General features: G+C 41.1%; 1 protein-coding gene and 1 long non-coding RNA gene across 6 annotated transcripts in view; one reads left to right on the forward strand and one right to left on the reverse strand.

The window, feature by feature from the left end:
- The window catches only part of FOXN2 (forkhead box N2), a 69,496-nt gene extending 68,309 nt beyond the window's left edge, over positions 1-1,187 (reverse strand). The window contains exon 1 of one of the 3 annotated variants that reach the window (XM_036121641.2): positions 1,063-1,187. The gene's annotated coding sequence lies outside the window, so the exon portion shown is untranslated. Of the gene's footprint in view, positions 1-528; positions 652-737; positions 919-1,062 lie in introns of those variants that run through there. The other 2 variants (XM_036121640.2, XM_036121642.2) reach the window with 2 other exon arrangements.
- A 135-nt stretch (positions 1,188-1,322) lies between these two features.
- LOC144379361 (uncharacterized) overlaps positions 1,323-20,498 on the forward strand; it is a 215,243-nt gene continuing 196,067 nt past the window's right edge. For all 3 annotated transcript variants that reach the window (XR_013442195.1, XR_013442194.1, XR_013442196.1), the window contains exons 1-3: positions 1,323-1,452; positions 1,831-1,873; positions 16,681-16,774. This is a non-coding gene — a long non-coding RNA (uncharacterized LOC144379361). The remainder of the gene's footprint in view (positions 1,453-1,830; positions 1,874-16,680; positions 16,775-20,498) is intronic.

Here is a 20,498-nt window from a genome sequence, read left to right on the forward strand (position 1 = left end):
GAGGCGACGAACAGGAAGTGTCCATACTGCAGCGCAGAAAAACCCTAACTCGCACCCCACCAAGACAGCCACCCGGCGAGGCCCCCCAGGGCGCCCGCTGGAGGAGGGGCCAGAGGGTGCCGGGGTCGGCCACCCCCACATCCGGACCCGCCCCTGTCCCCCCGCATCGCCCGGCAGCCCCGCGGCTTGAAGTTCACTCCAGGCAGCGTTCGGCGCCTCCCCGGGCACTACTTGGCGGGGCCCAGCCAGGCCGCCTGGGGCCGGACCAGGACTCCACGCCCGGCACGTCTCGCTCCACTTCGAGGCGGGGGAGGGAGTGCTGCACACACACCCGAGGGGCTTGGGGCACTTCCTCTAACAGCAGATTCGCCCTGAGTCGAGCCCTAAGCGTCCTCGGGGCCACCTCCGAGCCTTGCCGGAGAGCCGGCACCCGCTCCGGGGCAGTCATTACCTCTCACGAAAAACTCCTAACTCCTCACGGGGCCACGCTCCCCTTAGTTCGACACCCCCCGGGGTCCCACACAGTACCCGAGCCGCGCGCAGGGGAGACCTCCGTGCCAGCACCAATTCCTCACAGGACAAAAATGTCCGTGCGCGTCACGGGACAGCCGCCTCCGCGCCCCACGCCGGCCGCGCGCGCTGCCTCCGCGCCCGGGAACTGCGCCGCGGGCTAGGGCGGAGAGCGGGGCCGCCCGGCGGCGCCGGCCCAGGAGAGCGCCACTCCGCACGGGACTCACCGTCTGCTCGGCCGCCTCAGCGGGGAGGCGAGGGACGGGCAGGGGAAGACACAATATGGCAGAGCACCACAGCTGCTCCCGGCGGCTTCCAGCAGCCGCCTCCGGGAAGACGCGGCAAAGAGCAGGCAGCGGCAGCTGCGGTGGCGGCCGCGGCAGCACCACATCCCCCTCCCGCTCGCTTCCTCCCCCTCCCTGCACCCTCCCTCGCTGCCATGGCAACGCGGCGCCAAGGCTATTAGCCCCGCCCCTCCCTCTGGTCCCCGCCTCTCGCGACCCCTTCGGAGGGGGCTCGCTCCGCCCCTCGGTGTCCCCTCCCACCTCCTACCTAAGGGCCGGCCAGGGCCCGCGCAGGCTGCTCTGAACTGCTGGTGGGAAGGAAGGGAGATGCAGTGTCCGGAAGGGCGGGGTTCGCACGGAAGGCAGGGCGGAGACGTTGTGAGCCAGTGCGGGTTTCGGGCTGAGGAGGGGCTGGGAAGGCGGGAAAAATGGAAAGGCCTCGCCTGTCCGGGAAGGACCTATAGGAGTGCAGCGGGGCGCGACGCGGCCCCAGAGTGGCGGAGATGGCGGGGGGCGGGGCTAGGGCGACCAACCCTGCCGGTCGGCCCGCGGAGCCTGGTGCTGCGAGTGCAGCGAAGACCCCCAACAGCCCGAGCTTCTGTGGGTTTCCTCAAGAGCTTTCCGCCATTGGCCAGTCTTTGAAAGCGCTGTAGGAACGGTAAAACATTAATATGAACTAAAAGTAGTATTACCCTCACTTGACTGAAATTTTAAGTGAAAACTGAGCTCAGCGTGGTTGTGGTGAAAAAAAAGGACTTTCGAAATCAGATACAAAATTTAATAAGCATCGCATTTATTGAGCCCTCACTAAGTGCTAGGGACTGAGCTAAATTTTTGACATGCATTGTAATAACCATAATGCTAAGATAGCATTGCCAGATAAAATAGGAGTGTCCAATTAAATCAGAATTTCAGATAAATGCAGAATCATTTTTTTAATAAGAATGTTTCATTTGGGGATACACTTCCTGGTTTGTTTTGGTTTTTGGTAAATCTGCAAACCCTATCCTAACTCTTACAAATTCCCACTTTACAGATAAGGAACCCGAGGCTTAGAAAAATAACCTGACAAATACAAGGTAAGTGGCAGAACTAAGGCTCCATTTTACTAAAATTATGATCCTGACCACTAAATTTCTGAATATATCCACATCTTCAAAAACTAGAGTAGTGATACCTATCTCACAAGTGTGCTGAATGGATTGAAAGAAAAGGTAAAGAGACCTGCATAGTGACTGATGCATAGGAGGTTCACATTCTTCCCGAACAATGAATGTTAACTGAATATTCACTATGTGCCAGGCCGTGAGTATAAAGTGAGCTGATTATGAAACAGGCTGCTTACTGACAATAAAACAAGTCAAGCTGTGGGGATGACAAAGACACAGAATTATAGGCATCACAATGTATAAAAACAAAAATGGAAGTGTTCAGCCCTCATTCCACAGAGGAGAATGCTGTGTCTATATGATTTGTCCAAAATCACCTGCCAGTTCCATTTGTTGCTCATTACACTGTCCTGAAAGGCCTCATAACTGCATTTAGAGTAAGAGGCCACAAGGCAAATATACAATAAGCTTCAGTTAAAGCAAGAGTTGTTTCATTTTCTCCCTTAAGAGCAATCAGTGTTGCCCCCTCATGTGGACAAATTGAAAGAAGTTCCTGGAGGAAGAATGTAGTAGAAAGGGAGCAGAGGAAAGAAGGGAAGATTGAAAGGAGGTGGCTTCTGGAGAGCCACAGCCTTCTCATACCTTAGTTTTGTTTTATCTCTGCTAGCCATGGTGATCACTAATATAATACAGGTCTTCATCTCCTTACAGATTATTGTAATAGTATCGTATTTGATATATTGAACTTCAGTTCCTATTTTTCCTTCTAATCAATTTTAAACTCAGGTGACCAAACAGTCCTCCTCAACTCTAGAAGAATCACAGAATTTGAGATCTGGAATTAATATATACTTTAAAGATATGGCATCAGGAGCCCAGTTTATCATGGATGCAAAAACAAATCCAGAACAGTTATGTAACTTGTTCAAGGTCAAATAATGAATGTATTGCATTGGCATCCACTAAGATCTTTCTGCTGGTCCTCTCTACTGACTGATTCAGTAGAGAGGCTGGGAACATTTAAATAATCTCTGTGGATAAGGCTCAGGTCCCTTAGGAAATCTGTCACACTTAGTTTAGAGTCCAGGGACACTTGTATACTTAAAGGCTATTTTAGAGGACTTTGAACACCTATCAAGGAAAAGCTCTGATTAAAACTAACGACGATTCAGAGTGAGTAGCTTTTCCTAGGAGTTTACAAGAGTAAAAAGGCTATGAAAGCACAGTTTAACTCTTTAGGAAAAAGAGGATCCTGGCATTTAAGATCTCTTGTGAAGTTTGTATTCTTTGTTCTCCAAAATACTTTAAAGGAACATATTCAATAATAAACTTCCCTGGAAGACAAATGCATTAGAAAATATATTGTTTGAACTGCCCTCATATTTAGGCTGAAAAGTGATAGGAGCTCAAATATACATGTTTACATTTTAAATGTATTTATCATTATATTACATATATTTAACAAAGACTCTCTGATCATGACTTGGTGATTCTAAAAATAACCAGTTTACCAATAAGGAATGTAGGCTTCAAGCCCCTTGAGGTCAATGGCCATATCTTTTTCATTCTTATAGTCTAATTTCTTGGAACAGTTTTTGGGACAGAGGTGATAGTCAATAATGTTTGTTGATAAAAGAAGTAACTTTTCTCAAATTACAAGATACCAGGAATAGGATACAATAGTCCTAAGTACTCGTCTGCCACTTGGGCTAAAAAGATGGAACTGTGAATGAAAGTCTATTTTTTTTTCCTTTGAGGATCTTTTTCAATGTACTTCCTAAGTGCAACTACCTGTATTTGCTAGTACCTACATTTCTTTTTTTTAAATTTTATTTATTTATTTATTTTTAAAGATTTAATTTATTTATTTGAGTGAGAGAGTGAGTGAGAGAGAGCACAAACCAGGGGGAGAGACAGAGGGAGAGGCAGGAAAAGACTCCCTGCTGAGCAGGGAGCCCGACTCGGGGCTTGATCCCAGAACCCTGGGATTATGACCTGAGCTGAAGGCAGACGCTTAACTGACTGAACCACCCAGGTGCCCCAGTACCTACATTTCTATAGGCCCTGTTATTGGCAGTAATTTGGACCAATTCTCTTACTAAGGACACTAGAAAAACTTAGCAAAATATAAAAAATATCAGCTTGAAGGTGGTAGAGAGCTAACAAGATAGAAATTATAGTCTATGACCTGAGGGTTGATGGAGGCCCAGTGAATCACTTATCCATTCCATAGAAGGTTGCTGAGAGTATGGACAGGAATGGGGGATAGTGATTAGAGTTCAAGATGTGCAAAGGGGGAAGGAGGATGACTCGGTTGAAGTCCCCTTGCTTTGGACAAGGAATCCAAATGGTTATATCCTAGAAGTAAAGGGGAGACATCTCCATTTCAAATCATCTCAACCCTGAGACTGGATTGGGGTAATTCCTTTAAGCTAATGCCCCCAAGCCCTTGGCAGAAGCAAACTGAAATTTTCTCTGGAGTACAGTAATATCATTCTAGGCCTCAGATCATTTGTACCATTTTGCAAAAACTATGGTTAGTACACAATGAAAAATAATCAGTCACACAAAGAAACAAACAAACAAAAAAACCCAACAGAAACAACAAAGAACAAAAACCGAGCAAAAGGGATTCAGATAGTGAAATTATCAGACTCAGATTTTAAAATAACAATGTTTTCTATGTATAAATAAATAAAATGTAAGATTAAAAATTTAGACATATAACTAGAAACTTGAAGAAAAGAATCTGATGAAAATTTTAGAACCAAAAAATTCACTAACTGAAAATAAGAACTCAGGGCTGGGTATAATAGCATATTAGACACAAACAAAGATAGAATTTGTGAACTAGAAGATAGTTGAGAAGAAACTATGCAGAATGAGGCATAAGAAAAAGGATGGAAAACACAGAACACAGGGAAAGCACATAGAAGATATAGTAATAAAGTTTAATATGCATGTAGTTGGAATTCTGGAAGGAAAGGAAAGATAGTATTGGGCAGAAATAATATTTGAATTAATGAATCCCCAGCAGGATATATAATATATATATTTCTAGTCCATACAGTTGACACATAGATACATCATGATAAAATGCTAAAAGACAAAGAGAAAAATCTTAAGAAGAACTAGAGAAAATAAGAGTTCATCTTTAAAGAAACAATAGACTTAGAATTGACTTTTTAATAGAATAGTCTGAAGCCAGAAAATGATGGCACAAAACCTTTAAAAGACTGAAAGCAAATATAAAAAGATCAACAATTTTAGCGCGAGATGTTAACATATTCCGCTACTGATAAAATAGGCAGACAAAATATTCAGTGAGAACATAGTTTTGAACAACAATTAGCAAAGTTAATTATAAAGGCATATTGAGTACCTTTCCATAGTCCTTTACATATGAATAAGTTTATCAGTTTATATTATTTCTGTTTTGGCTCATGAAGCTGGAAGGGACAGCTGAGGATCTGGAGCCTTCAGGGTGGTTAGAACCTATCCTTATGTTACAGATTTATTGACCACTGGGTAACTTTACCTCTATGTTAAGTTCTTACTATGTACCAGGCCCTATACATAGCACAGATAAAAGTTGTAGTTATAACTAAAGACAAGCAAATCAGAAAATATAATGTGGCATTATAAGTGCACTGATAAAGCTTTACATAAGGAGCGGTGGGAACCAAGTCCTAATTCAGCCACGGGAGATAAAGTCTGAGCAAAGTTTGCAGAAAGAAAAGAATATGGAGGAGAAGTGGCAATGTGGGGGTGGGGAGTGGAACCACACTGAGCAAAGCCTCAGCTATGTGAGAGCATGACTGTTCAAGTCAGAGAACTGTCAGTCATTGGAATTTCTGGAGTATAAAAGCTTGCTTGAGTTAGGGGTTATCTGGTTGCAAGAAACAGAAACTCATGCCAGCTGGCTAAAGTAAAGGAGGAACGAATATAAAAATAGGCAGGGATTATGTGAGACAAAACTGTGGGAAGCACAGCCAATATTACACGAACCCTCCTTCCTCCTTTCTCTCTCTCATCTTCTGGTCTCTAATCTGAGCTTTTCTTTGTATGTCTGCTTCACTTCCTCTGCAGATGGGCTTCTCTGCTTACTCGTCTGCTTGAATGCTACTATGGCTGTCCCAAATAGTGGCCCCTGCTCTCCACCTCTGGTCTCCACCCAGTTTGAACAAACTTTCCTGCTTAGCAACCCACAATTATTACTTAACTCCATTTCCCCGTCCCAATCCAAATTCCCAGGAGCTCTACAATCTGACTGGTCCAGTTTCAACATGCATGTAGATCAGGGGTCAGCAAACTTATGGCTTATCAGGGGGTGGGAGGGGAGTTGGCAAATCTGGCCTGCCTTCTGCTTTTGTAAATAAAGTTTTAATGGAACACAGCCACACACATTCATTTACATGTTTTCCTTGGCTGCTTTGACGTCACAAAGAGTTGAGTAGTTGCAAAAGAGAACCTACGGACCACAGAGCTGAAAATATTTACTATCTAGACCTTTACAGAAAAAGATTGCTGACCCCTGCGTTGGATAGTTGGATGTGGAGACATAGGGCTGTGTAGAGGCTCAGGGGGAGACAGCTTCGGGAATCGAAGTTTTGAGAAGTGGATAACCTCTTTGCAGAAAAAGGATAATGTGGGGAAAAGGCAGCTGAGGAAGTATTTTGAGAAAGGAAATGTTTGAAGCCTCTAACACAGGAAAGAAAATAATCAGTCTCAAGTATGTGCTAAATTTTTCACACAAAGGGTGGAAGAGTGCAAGACAGTTACTCCTTAATCTGGAGAAGTTCATTAAGATGCTAAATTTAGAAGAGAGTGTCACCATAACTACCTTTAAATAACTCACTTGTGGCAAATTTCCCAGACCCTCCCTAGTTAGCTCTTGCTGAGATGAACTGGCTGAGGCACAATGTTCATGGTATGTAGAAAGATTTTTAAATGCATGTCCGAAAGGTTCAGTATTTACCTTTCAAAAGAGGAAGAGAAGAGAGGCATTGAGAGAACGAGACAGACAGTTAGAAAGACAAAGGCAGACAAAGACTTGGGGAGTAAGAGGAGACGAAATCTAGAATTTACCATTTTGGTAAACTTAAGATCATTCTGAGAAAAATTCCAAGGAAAGACTTTGGTTGAGTAGAAAAACGATTAGAGTTTTTAAAGCTCTAGCAATCATTCTAGTGCTTGCTATATTCAAAGTATAGTCCGAGCACACTCAGCAGCATTGACATCACCAGGAGTTTATTAGATGCAGAATCCCAGGCCCTACCCCAGACTCACTAAATAAGAATCTGTATTTTTAGAACTCCCACAGGTGATTCATATACACATTAAAGTATAAGGAGCACTTAATTAGAATGGCAGTTTTCAGATTATTCAAAGTAGAACAATAGGGTTTTGTTTCTTTGAATGAAACCTTACATGGAATCCAACTATAAAACAGAATAGAGTGGATCTGCTCTGGTTGAAAATGGGCTGATATTGAAAGGCTGGGAAAGCCCAGGCATTTTCATCCAGTGTTCCTCCAGGAACACAGTTTGAAAACCACTGATCTAATGGATCAAGCAGAACTACTATCAGAATCTTTAGGGCCAGGCTCTGTCAAGTTTCCAGGCACTCTCTCTCTCTCTTTTTTTAAAGATTTATTTGAGAGAGAGAGAGAGAGAGAGTGGGGGGGGGGAGGGGCAGAGGGAAAGAGAATCTCGAGAATCTCAGGCAGACTTCTCACTGAGTGCAGAGCTCGTTGCCGGGCTCCATTTCATGACTGAGATCATGACCTGAGCTGGAGCCAAGAGTCAGAAGCTTAACTGACTGAGCCACTCAGGTGCCCCTCCCAGGCTCTCTTTTACTTCTACCTCATTGAGAACTTCTACAATGAATCCCTAATAGTGATAGGGTATGTCCTGCCTTGAGAGAGTTGAAATTTTTTTTTAAGATTTTATTTATTTATTAGAGAGAGAGAGAGAGAACACAAGCAGGGGGAGTGGCAGGTGGAGGGAGAAGCAGACTCCCCACTGAGCAAGGAGCCCGATGCGGGACTTGATCCCAGGACCCTGGGATCATGACCTGAGCCAAAGGCAGACGCCCAACCAACTGAGCCACCCAAGAGTCCCGAGAGTTGAAAATTTTAAAGACCTGGAAATCACCGATCTAGGTCCCTTCCCTCAAAGATGGGGAAACTAAGGCTTAGAATGTGACCAATGAAACTCAATTAAAACATAGGCACATTTAAAACTATACTGATCAATCACAAAAGAGGCTGCTATTGATTGAATATTGCCCCCCCCAAATTCATATGTGATTAGGTCATAAGAGGGGAGACGGAATGGGATGAGTGCCTTCATGAAAGAGACCCCATGGAACTCCCATGCCCCTTCCATCATAGAAGGTTATAGTGAGATGACCAGCCATGAACTGGGAATTGGGTTCTCACCAGACACCAAATGGTGGGACTTCCCAGCCTCTAGAATTGTGAGAAGTAGATATATGTTGTTTATAAGCCACCCAGTCAATGGTATTGTGCTATAGCAGCCCAAATAGACTAAGAGGGAAACCTAAAACATCAGTAATTCCTAGGGACCAAAAAGTGCTAAAATTCCATATCCCTTCCCTGGTCCCTCCCTCCTTAGCAGTCAAGTAGAGAGACAATTTGTACAGTTTTTAAAAGCTGTAGGTTTAGGCTCAGGTTAAAATCCTGGCTCTGCTATTTACTAGACCAGGCAAAATATTTCAACATTTTCTTAACCTCTTCCTGTCCAAAATGAAGATAGCAGTTCCAGCCTCGGAGGGGTGCTATGAGGCCAACGTACGTGTAACAATGGAGCACATGACCAGGTGAATAATAAGTGCTCAGTAAATGCTAGCTGCTCGTGTTATTTTTTAAATGAACAACAACTAAAAAGTCAACCTACTTCAATTTTAGGAATTGCCCAAAAGGATTGCATAAGAGAAGCTAGAGAAGTTGGTTTCCTTTTCTACTGCTAGAAGAATAAAACAAATTTTATCTATAGCAATTGGCTATCTAGTAAATAGAGTTTATTCAAAATTAAATACTGCAGTTGTGAAACTGACTTTTGATAAACGAGGTAATTGTTTAGGGAAGGCAGTATTAAAGAGATTCCAAATTATATTGTAGCAAATACAAATTTTTGTTCCCCAGTAGTGTTTCATTTAGAGTTAGGCACTTTTAGAAACTACGGTCAATTGCTTCACTCTGTCTCTTTGATTGTGCAAGCCCCAAACCTTGAAGTCACCTTTGGCTCCTCTCTTTCTCTTTAAAATACGTCTAGAATCTGACCCCTTCTCCCCACCTCTACTGCCACCACCCTGCTCAAAGCCATAGTCCTCTCTCGCCTGAATGACTTTAATACTTCCTAATTCCCTGCTTCTCCTCTTGAGCCTAGGCAGTATTTCCTTACCACAGCAGCCAGAGTGATCCTCTTAAAATCTGTCAGTTCGTGTAATACCTCATCTCAAAACTACTCCATGGCTTCCTCATTTCACTCAGAATAATGCCAAAGTCCTTATAATAGCCCACCACGTTTTACATGATCTAACCCTACCAACACCATCATTGGCCTCCCTGCTCTTTCTTCACAGTGCCAGGCACACCCAGCCCTGTGACCTTTGCTTTCTGCCTGGAATGTTCTTCTTCCTGATATCTGCTTAGCTAACTCTCTCACTTCCTCTAAGTCTGTGCTTAAATTTTACTTTCACAATGAGACTTGCCTTGGCCTCCTTATTTAATACTGCAAATTATCCCCAACCATGTCCCAAGAATCCTAATCCCCTTTCCCTATTGTACCTTATCTTTTCCCATAGCAGTCATCATCTTCCCACACACTAGATAGCTTATTTATTATGTTTTCCTTAAGTCTGGCTCCCGGACTAGAATGTAAGCTTCACAGGGACACCAGTCTTTCTTCTGTCCTCTGATATATTCTAATTATCTAGAATACTGCTTGGCGTATATTATACACTCAAAAAAAATTTGTTGAATTCCCTTATTAGTTTTGTGGTTATTAGTTTTATGTGTGTTTGTTGCACTGTCTCACTTGGACAAAGATTAAACAAATTGACAATAATTTAACAAAGCCAATGATTACATCATTTGGGGGTTTTCCATTTTTTTTTGACTTCTCTTTGTTTTCAATTTCTTCTTCATGCTATGCTGAACCCCCCAAAATGTCGTAAATACAACTTTAAGCTGATGTGCAGATTTCCTCACCTAAGAATCAGTGCTGCCCATGTTGCCCTTCTCATCCTTAGCTATACCCAACCTGTTCACAGAGCACAACTTTTAGGTCTAAATAGCCATTATTTTTGGGACTGCCTGGTCTTACATATTGGCTCAGAGGCACTCATTCAAGCCAATAGTTGAGGTTGGGACTAATGCAGTAAAGAAGGGAGAGAATAGTAGTGGTGCACAGAGGAAGATTTGGAAGTTGGCTCATCTAGGGGAAAATGATGAGTTTTTGTTATTCCTCCCCCCATGGAACAAGAAAAAGAAGACAAATTGGAGGATGGCATTAATAAAGTTGTGTGCTATTCACTGTGGCTTATGAAATCCAATCCTGGCTCCTTTACAAAATCTTCAGCAGAATCTACACTGCCTATAAATATTTGATGGATGGATTTTCTTTTGAAGGGATCTGAATATGTTCTGGTTCCTACTTCAAGGTTGACATGGGGCAAAAGAGGAGGCTTTCCATGGCAGGGCTACACAAGAAACATTTTAGGTGTGGAGATTGCAGTCTTCTGGGGTTGCCTGTCTGCCATGGGTTAGGGTGATGGGCCATGCAAAGGAAGGTTGACTTCCTGCCCCTGCCAGGGTACAGCGTGTAGGTCCCGCAGCTGGGGAGGGGTGAAGCTCGCAGCTGGGGGACGGTGAGTGTACACAGTCATGGGATGGAGCCCTGAGGTGCCTATGAGCAGCTGCATTCATCCTGAAAGTATCCCTGTGCAAGACATTAAGTAACAAATTAAAAACACCAAGATGAGTTGAGAGAGGAGAAGAAGAAAGAAAAGTATTTGATATTTTAGTATCTTTAGCATTGGAGTGCATTGGCACTTTTTCTGCTTTTTGAACAAGATGCCATATTTTCACATTTCACTGGCCCCTACAAATAATGTGGTCAATCCTATCTGTAGGCATTCTACTTCTTTTTCCTTTCCAAGTAACAGACTATAGAACATCTGAGCAGTGATGTATCTTCCATTAGTGAAAATAAGCCAATTTTTACAACATATAGTATTATTAATCTTCAATTACCTTTGATGGATTTAGCAAAGGGGAAGCAATTTTTTCCTATACCCATAAGAATCACTCTATCATTAAATTCACTTTATTACATGATTTAAAATGAATAAGCAGGGAAGAAAATTTAGTACTTGTCAGTAAAATTCCATTTTAAATTGCAGTAATTTCTCTTCTGAATGTTCTTGATATCCAGCAATCATGATATAAAATGTTGCTTATGTATAGATATTATATTACATAGGAGAATTTATTTTCAGTTCTGTGGCAGTCGAGTCTTCTAAGAATAAAATAAGCATTAAAAATAATTGAAACTTTGAAATATGCATTTCTTACTGATATGATTGCTGTCTCTTCTCGTGTTAGGGAAGTGGTATTGCTTGGTAGAAAGAACCCAAAAATCTGAAATAGAAGAAGAAAATGGGCAAATTATTTAATCTTTCTAGCTCTCAATTTTATCTTTGTTAAATAAAGACCTTCAACTATGTAGCAAATCTCTCAGTTTTCTTCCAACCCTGGAGTTTAATGATACTTGAATCATGCTTTAAACACATACACACATACTCTATTTTCTTTAACAAGTATTGCTACTATTAAACTATCTTTAATAACTATGGGTCTTGGAACATGTTTGCATGTAAGTAATAGAAACCTACTGAATTTGCTCAAGTAAAAATTCTTTTTTCCTTTTTTTTAAAAAGATTTTATTTATTTATTTGAGAGAGAGAGCATGGGCAGGGGGAGAAAGGCAGAGGGAGAGGGAGAAGCAGACTCCCCACTGAGCAGGGAGCCTGATATGGGGCTCAATCCTAGGACTCCAGGATTATGACCTGAGCTGAAGGCAGACACTTAACCGACTGAGCCACTCAGGTGCCCCTAATATGTTATTTTAAAAAGGAGTTGCATTATAAAAATACTTTCTTAGTACACAAAGGAACAGAGAACGACTAAGCCACAGGAAAGACAGGAATCAATACATTTCAGGACTTTCAGTATCAAGATTTTAGAGATCTTTGCTCTTGTGTTCCACCATTAATATGCCTCAGCTACCAAAGTATTGAGATAGAAAACCTAATTGGCTGAAAAGGCTTGTTTCTCCTTGGTCAGATGTCTACCTTTGATCCAATCAGCCGTGGCTCAGGAGAATACAAATGTGATAGAAACAGGGCAGCCAGACTACTCAGTCAGGATTTATTCAAAGGTTACACACTGTTCAGGTAATAGCTAGATACAGTGTATAATTCAGCTAATGATGGTGTCACTTTGAACAAGTCTGAACTACCAGTGGACTTATTTTCTCACAAGCAGATAACCGCATTTCATATTCTTTTGGAAAATATCTTCAGATCTGTAAGAGAAAAAAAATACCAACCTAAATTCTGGCAAATAAATTTTCCCCTTCTATTTACTTCAGTGTCTGTGTTGCCACTCGATAAGAGAAACGTATTGAACCTCACTCATTGCTGTTCTGCACTGGGCTTCTGCTCTGGCCAGGTCCATAGAATCCTTTCCCAAACCAATTAAGAAGCTCAAATGCTGCATGTTCAATAACAAACATGATAGAATGAATGCATTCTTTTTATATTTACCACATTATTTTATTTTATTTTTTTAAAGATTTTATTTTTATTTATTTGAGAGAGAGAGAGACAGAGAGAGCACAAGCAGGGGGAGCAGCAGACGGAGAGGGAGAAGCAGACTCCCGCTGAGCAGGAAACCAGACGTGGGGTTTGATCCCAGGACCCTGAGAACATGATCTGAGCCAAATGCAGACGCTTAACCAACTGAGCCACCCAGGCGCCCCTTACCACATTATTTTAAACATAAATTGTGTGTCAAAGATGCAGATCATTGATTCCATCCATCCTCCCCTCTAGAAGATTCTGACTTGCCTCCATCACAACAGAGCCCTTCTGGCCTATTTGTACTATGTGACCTCACCCCTCCCCTGGATTCAGGCAAGTAAGTCATGGGTAGACACTTGGCTGGCCCAAGAGGCTGCACCCCATTGCACAGCTAAATCAATCAAATTTTCCTTTTTGAACATTTGAAAGAGGAGACACAGAAACCTAGGGAGTGGGTAGCTACATCACTTTTATAGGGGAGCTGGAGGGAGTGACTGCCCTGTTCTCACCCTTGCCTTTCCTTGAATTCTATAAGATTAGTTCTTATAGTATAGATCAAGAGTTTAATAAACACATGGACTAATTTGAGTAGGTTACTTGAAATAAAACTTGCTCTAAAGCAAATAGAAAAAAAATTTAAATACCATTAAGTATTTTTTCCTTTAAAAAAAAAACTTATTTCCTAAAACTTACTAGTTCCCAAACTTGAGCATGCATCAGAATCAGCTGGAGGCTTGTAAAATGCAGATTGCTGGGTCCCATCCCAGACTTTCGGATTCAGTATGTCCAGGATGGGACGAAGGCATTATATTTCACATTTCTTAACAAGCTCCCTGGTGATGCTGATCTTTCCGGTCCAAGGAACACTCCTTGAGAAACAATGCCCTAGAAATAATTATCTAAAATGACCATATCAATGGGGCACCTGGGTGGCTCAGTCGTTAAGCGTCTGCCTTCAGCTCAGGTCATGATCCCAGGGTCCTGGGATCAAGCCCTGCATCGGGCTCCCTGCTCTGTGGGAAGCCTGCTTCTCTTCCTCCCACTCCCCTGCTTGTGTTCCCTCTCTCCCTGTGTCTCTCTCTGTCAAATAAATAAATTTTAAAAACCTTAAAAAAATAAAATGACCATATCAAAAAATAAAAATAAAATAACCATATCTAACATGACTTTTTTTAAAACCCCAAGTTAAGATTCTTCAGAACATTAGAGTGTCTAAGAGTTCATGCCCTGGTTGAAGCCAGATAACCTAGATGCAGATCCTAGCTCAACCACCTACAAGTGGTTGAGCTTGGGCAAGATACTTAACGTTTCTGTGCCTCTTCATCTGTTGAGTAGAGAATGTAATAGACAACACCAACAAGCAGCCTAGCACTATATAATTACAGGCATTCATATAGACTCCAACATATGAATGGCAACCCCTAGAATTGTGCAAAGGGACCATCTTGTTAGGAATACCTACCTGAGGGAGTTGTGACAGTTAAGATCATTATAAGGATTAAATAAAATGTAATGCATATGAAGGGTTTAGAATAATACCTGGCACATGGTAAGGGCTCATTAGATACTATGAGAAATCGGTCCATATCTTAGCTATGTAAAGCAAATCTTGAAAACATAGTCATGGTGACTGCATTCTTAGTTAAGAATTAAAGGAATGCATGTACCACTATGCAGGCATAGTAGATTAAAAATGTTTTTTTCTAAGAGATATATGCTTTGGAGAGCAAGGCAGTAGAAAAAGAAAATATGACCTTAATTCTCCCAGGGCACAAAACTACCCTTTACCCCATACACATATCTAGTATAAAATTAAGCAAATAACCACTTCTGTCTCCAAATAGTCTTTTAATATCCTGAAATATTAATACTCTATCAAGAAGTAGTTAGTGCTCTGTATAGTTTGGAACCTAATGATTTTTAAAATTAAGTCAATTTACTTCTCTAACATACTGTGTCCTGATTTAAAATACTACTGTAGGGCATAAGTGGTAGATTGCACAATTTTATTTGACAAGATAAGAAAGTGCTTTAAGTAGGGAAACAGTTAAAAAACCAAAGTAGTAATTGGAACTATAGGAGTAGCACAAGCCAAGTGAGCTTGGTGCCATAAGAGAAGTCCTTTGAGACATGTATGTGAATGTTCATAGCAATATTACATAAGAGCCCAAACCCAGAAACAATACAAATGTCCATCAACTAGTAAATGATATAATGAAAATAAATGAAATATGATATATTAGTTATCTATTACTATGCCCAAATCACTCCCAACATGTAGTGGCTAAAAACAACAAGTGTTGGGGTACCTGGGTGGCTCAGTTGATTAAGCGGCTGCCTTCAGCTCAGGTCATGATCCCAGGGTCCTGGGATTGAGCTCCACATTGGGCTCCATGCTCAGCAGGAAGCCTGCTTCTCCCTCTCCCACTCCCCCTATTTGTGTTCCCTTTCTCTCTGTCTCTCTCTGTCAAATAAATAAATTAAATCTTTAATAAAACAAAAAACAAAAACAACAAGTGTTTATTTTATCACTGTTCCTGTGGGTCAGGAATCTGGACCTTGCTTAGTTGGGTAACTCTAGTCTCTCTCTCTTGTTGCAGTCAAGGTGTTGCTCAGGGTTGCAGTCTCATCTGAAGCCTAGACTGCAAAGAGGGGGTATCTGCTTCCATGCTCACTCACGTGGTGTTCGCAGCCTTCAGATTCTCTTTAGTTATGGCCAGAAACATCAGTTCCTTTGCCATGGGGTATCTCTCCATAGGGCTGCTTACAACATGGCAGCTCAGAGGAAGGGATTCATGAAAGAGAGAGAGAGAGTAAGAGCCCCCAAGAGGGAATAGTCTTTTTATAACCTAATCTCAGGAATGACATCCCACTACGTTCTATTCATTAGGAGCAAGTCACTAGGTCCAGCCCACTCTCAATGGGAAGGAACCACACAAGGGCATGAATACCAGAAAGTGGGGGTCATCTAAGACCATCTTAGAAGTTGCCCACCAGTGTGGTATATCCATACAATAGTACTATTCAGCAATAAAACAGGAACAAACTACCGAGATATGCTGCAAATGGGTGAACCTCAAAAACATTAGGCTAAGTCAAAGAAGTCAGACTTAAAAAGACCAGATACAGTACTGTATAATTCTATTACTTGACATTCTGAAAAGGCCAAACTATCAAGACAGAAAGAAAATCAGTTGTTACTTAGGGCTGGGGGTTTGAGTGGGGAAAGCAGAATTTGGGGGGATGATGGACATGTTCTAAACTGGATTGTAGTGCATAGCTACACATCTCTATATATTTACCAGAAATCATTAAATTGTACACTTACAAGAAAAATGGCATGGGATACAAAACAACTGGCCTGTTCTTTTCAAAAACTCTCAGTTTCATGAAAGGCAGAAGAATCATGTCAGATTAAAAGAAATGAAAAAGGCATGACACCAACTGCAATGCGTGATCCTGGATTGGATCCTGAATTTGGGGGGAGGGAATGGTGGGATGCCGTAAGGATATTATTGAAAAATTGGAGAAGTTACATATGGACTGTAGATTAGATAATACTATTGTACAATGTTAAATTTGCCAAATAATTGTCCTGTAGGTAGGAGAATGCCCTTGTTCTTCATAAATACATGTTCTTTAGTGGTAAAGTTGCATGTTTTCTGCAACGACCTCTCAACTAGTTCAAGAAAAAAAATTATATGTGTAAAGAGAATGTGGAGGAGTGATAGAGTAAATGTAGTTCATTGTTAACAACTGGTGAATCTGGGTGAAGGGTGTATAGGAATTCTTTGTGTTATTCTTACAACTTTCTTAAGTTTAAGATAATTTTGAAATAAAAAGTTTAAAAAAATAAAACAAATCTTTGAGTGAATTCTCTCTCTTAGCTTCCAGCTAGGATCAAACACAGCTATCAGCACAAATAGAAAAACCAACTACAGAAAAAAGGAAACAAATAATTTTTGACCTACTACTTGTCAGGTACTGTTTTTCTTTGTTTGAACTAATTTGTGTAACACCCTTACAGCACTGGTTCTTGACTTCATCTGCCCATTACAACCACTTAGGGAGTTTTAAAATTCCCTGTGCCCTTGCAACAGCCACACAGGTAAATTTAGAAGCTCTGGGAGTGGGACCCAGTCAGCAGTGTTTCTAAAGTTCTCCAGGTGATTCCACTGTGTAGCCAAGGTTGGGACCACTGCCTTGGGCCTAAAGCTTTATTACATCCCTTTTATAGTTGTCAAAGTGGGGGGAGGCCCAGGGAGATTCTATAACTTGCCCATGGCTACACAGCTTGTGGAAGTGGCAGGGGGTAGAGCTGGACATGGACACACAGAAAACGGAGTGTATGGGGATGTCTAGGTGACCCTATTTTCAGGCTCTCTCCACCACACTTCCTGGCCATCTGGGGTCTTCCCTGGGCTTTCCCCAGCCTGCCCTACACAAGGAGCTGAGCTGCATGCTGCAAAATACAATCAGATTTGCTTTGGATTTTAAGGAACTTATAAAATGAACATGAACATATAAAAGATAATGAATATTTGTAGAAAAACTCTATAAAGCACATAGCTGTTTTGTGACCAGGTGAAATCCGGTGATGGGAGTAGGTTCAATCAAGAAAGTCTTCTTTGATAAGTAGTCAGAATAGAGAAATTGACATCTCTAAACATTCTTTCTCATGAAAACCTTTATCTCCTTTCAACATTTTTTTCTCAACTATTTTTCTCCTTGGCTTCTCCTGAAATTTCCTTCGACTAGACAAAACAGACCTAATTTTTTTAAATTGTAAAACAAGGAATTTTGAAAAGACTTCACTCCAAATTTAGAATAATTAAATATGTTTCCTTGAAGCCATGTTTCCCATTAACTTGCAAATCATTAGGAAGAATTATGTCTCATTTTAGTTTAGTCCTGTCTATTAATTTTTCATATTGCTGAACAGATAACGTTCATGTTATAAACCTTAATTGTTGCTGCTCCTAGGTTTTCCAAACATTTAGAAATAAGCCTTTTCAAGTGCTATTTAAGCTGAAGAAGAGGAAATTTGACCCACAGTTTATCACTTAGCTCATTAACATACTAATATGACTATAATTTGCATTTGACTAGGGGGTTGTGCTTTCATCCCTGTAATGTTGTTGGTGGAATATCACAGTTTTGGGTTGATTTTTAAGACAAATTGTATATCTACACTGGGGAAATAAGGTGGTGTTAATACAAGAAGCTTGGAAGTGAATTAATTGCTTTGAAACAATCCCATGTTGGTTTAGCCCCTTAGGTGGTGTTATTTGCACAGCTCTCGCAAATGCTAATGATCAATTCACATTGGCATTTAAACAAAATCAACCCGAAGACATTTCTCACACTTCCTAATGAATGATTCCTTTTTTCTTAGTCTCAGAGTTACCTAGGTCCTGGGGTGATATAGAGTAGCTCCATTTTGATAAGAGAAAGTGTGGCTGAGACTTCTAATAGCTTTTTCAGATAACTAGTTCAGAATGACCCAGCTCTTTTCTAGCCACCGATGCAAAACTTTTACCTTGATGTGGATACCCATGGGAAGGAAATTAATATAGGGCTGTATTGATGGCAATCTTGCTGGTAATTGAGATTTTTATTATTAAAAAATGTAATTAAATATTTTTAAGTAATAACATGTTATTCTAAAATATTCTGAAAATATGTTAGAAGGTCTGCAGTAAAAAGCACACTCACTGTATAGAGAGCCAGGATATTTCTGATACAATAACACCGTTGTTTTCTGAATGTGCTATAGACTGAATGTTTGTGTTCCCCCAAAATTCATATGCTGAAACCTAATCCTCAGTGGGATGGTATTTTGGAGGTGGAGGCTTTGGGAGGGGATTGGGTCATGAGGATTAATGACTTTATAAAAGAAACCCCAGGGGCACCCGGGTGGCCTGTTTAAGCCTCCGACTCCTGGTTTCAGGTCAGGTCATGATCTCAGGGTTGTGGAATCAAGCCCTGTGCTTGGGCTCTGCACTGGGCACAGAGTCTGCTTGTCCCTCTCCCTCTGCTCCTTCCCGCAGCACGCACTCTCTCTCAAATAAATAAATAGATAAAATCTTTTTAAAAATTAAAAAACAGAGTACATTATAGAGACATGCTGTATTGCAAGGGCCTAGAACAGTAACTGGCATATATTAAAATCTCAATAAATATTTACTGAATGAATGGATGGATGGATGGGGGAATAAATGAGACCTTAGCAATACAAACCAGCAGGGAGGAAAAGAAAGCTAGGATCGGTACAGGCAGGCTAGTGCCTGCAGCAGATAATCCAATATGATACAATGTACAGTGACCATATTCCTGTTTCTAAAGAGTAGAACAACTCAGGTATAATCAGACTCATTTTGGCAGGTGGGGTTAGACAGAGGCAGAAATGTTAACCTGATCACTATTCTCCACCCTCAGCTAATATATTCCTTCCTTCTCTGTCCTACCTATATGTGTTGCTAAGATTCCATCATTCCTACCACCTAAGCCTGCCCATCACCATCTGTTAGGACAAGCAGAATATCTATCTATCTATCTATCTATCTATCTATCTATCTATCTATCTATCTGTCTGTCTATCTATAGCACCCATGATCTAAATAGCTAGCCTAAGTAACCTGGGTTGTGTCTAGACGTGGAATAGATAAAAGCTAGTTATATGCACCAGTCTTGTCTTAGTTCAGGCTGCTAAAACAAAGTACCATAGAGCAGATGGCTGATAAACAAAAGAAATTTATTTCTCACAGTTCTGGAGGCAGGAACTCCAAGATCAGGGTTTCAACATGGTTGGATTCAGGTGAGAGCCCACTTCTGGGTTGCAGATTGCCGACTTCTCATTGTGTCCTCACATCACGAAAAGAGGGTGAGAGATCTCTCTGGAGTCCCTTTTATAGGGGCACTAAACCTATTCATAAGGGCTGTACCCTTTTGACCTAATTATTTCCCAAGGGCCCTACCTCCTAATACCATCATACTAGGGTTAAGATTTCAACATATGCATTTTGAGGGGACATAAACATTCACTTCATCATAAGTATCAAGCCCTAAAAACATCATCTCAAACATTTCAGAAAGCTAGGGCTGAGGCACCATAGGCCAGTCATAGATTCAGTAATACAGTCATTTGCTTTATATGAGTCCATATTTGTATTTATGCCAAAGTTCTTATACGCCCAAGCAGAATTATATACCATTTGGTAAGATTCTGCTTATTAAACTAACAGGATAATTCTTTGGACCTAGGCAATTTGAGAAAGATACAACAAGAATTTGCACAGAAAATAGCAGTAATCTTCTAAATACAGCCAAGTCAATTGTATCTGTTGTGCACTAACAGAAAGACGCCTGGGCTTTAGTAGATAGCCCACTATGTAATCATCCTGGCTGAATAGCCTAAGATACTTTGTTTTGAAGGGAGTGCAGAAATCCTGCAGGTTTAATTGCCAATAAATCAGCATGACCTCCACTCCCTGGCAGTCCTTTTTTACAATGATCTTTTCAACCAGAAAATGAAGAGATGGATTTTACAGTGTGTGCGTACTGCCTAGAGTGAGAGAACAGAATTACACTTACCGTGTTCTCCATTACAGCCCATGCTAGATAATGAAGGACTCTATTAATGACATGTTCTGTTTGCTTTTAGGTTATTTTCGTCTTGTATTATAGTTATTTCTTGTTGTTATTA

Source organism: Halichoerus grypus, chromosome 10 (assembly GCF_964656455.1).
Source record: "Halichoerus grypus chromosome 10, mHalGry1.hap1.1, whole genome shotgun sequence".
Classification (NCBI taxonomy): Eukaryota; Metazoa; Chordata; class Mammalia; order Carnivora; family Phocidae; genus Halichoerus; species Halichoerus grypus.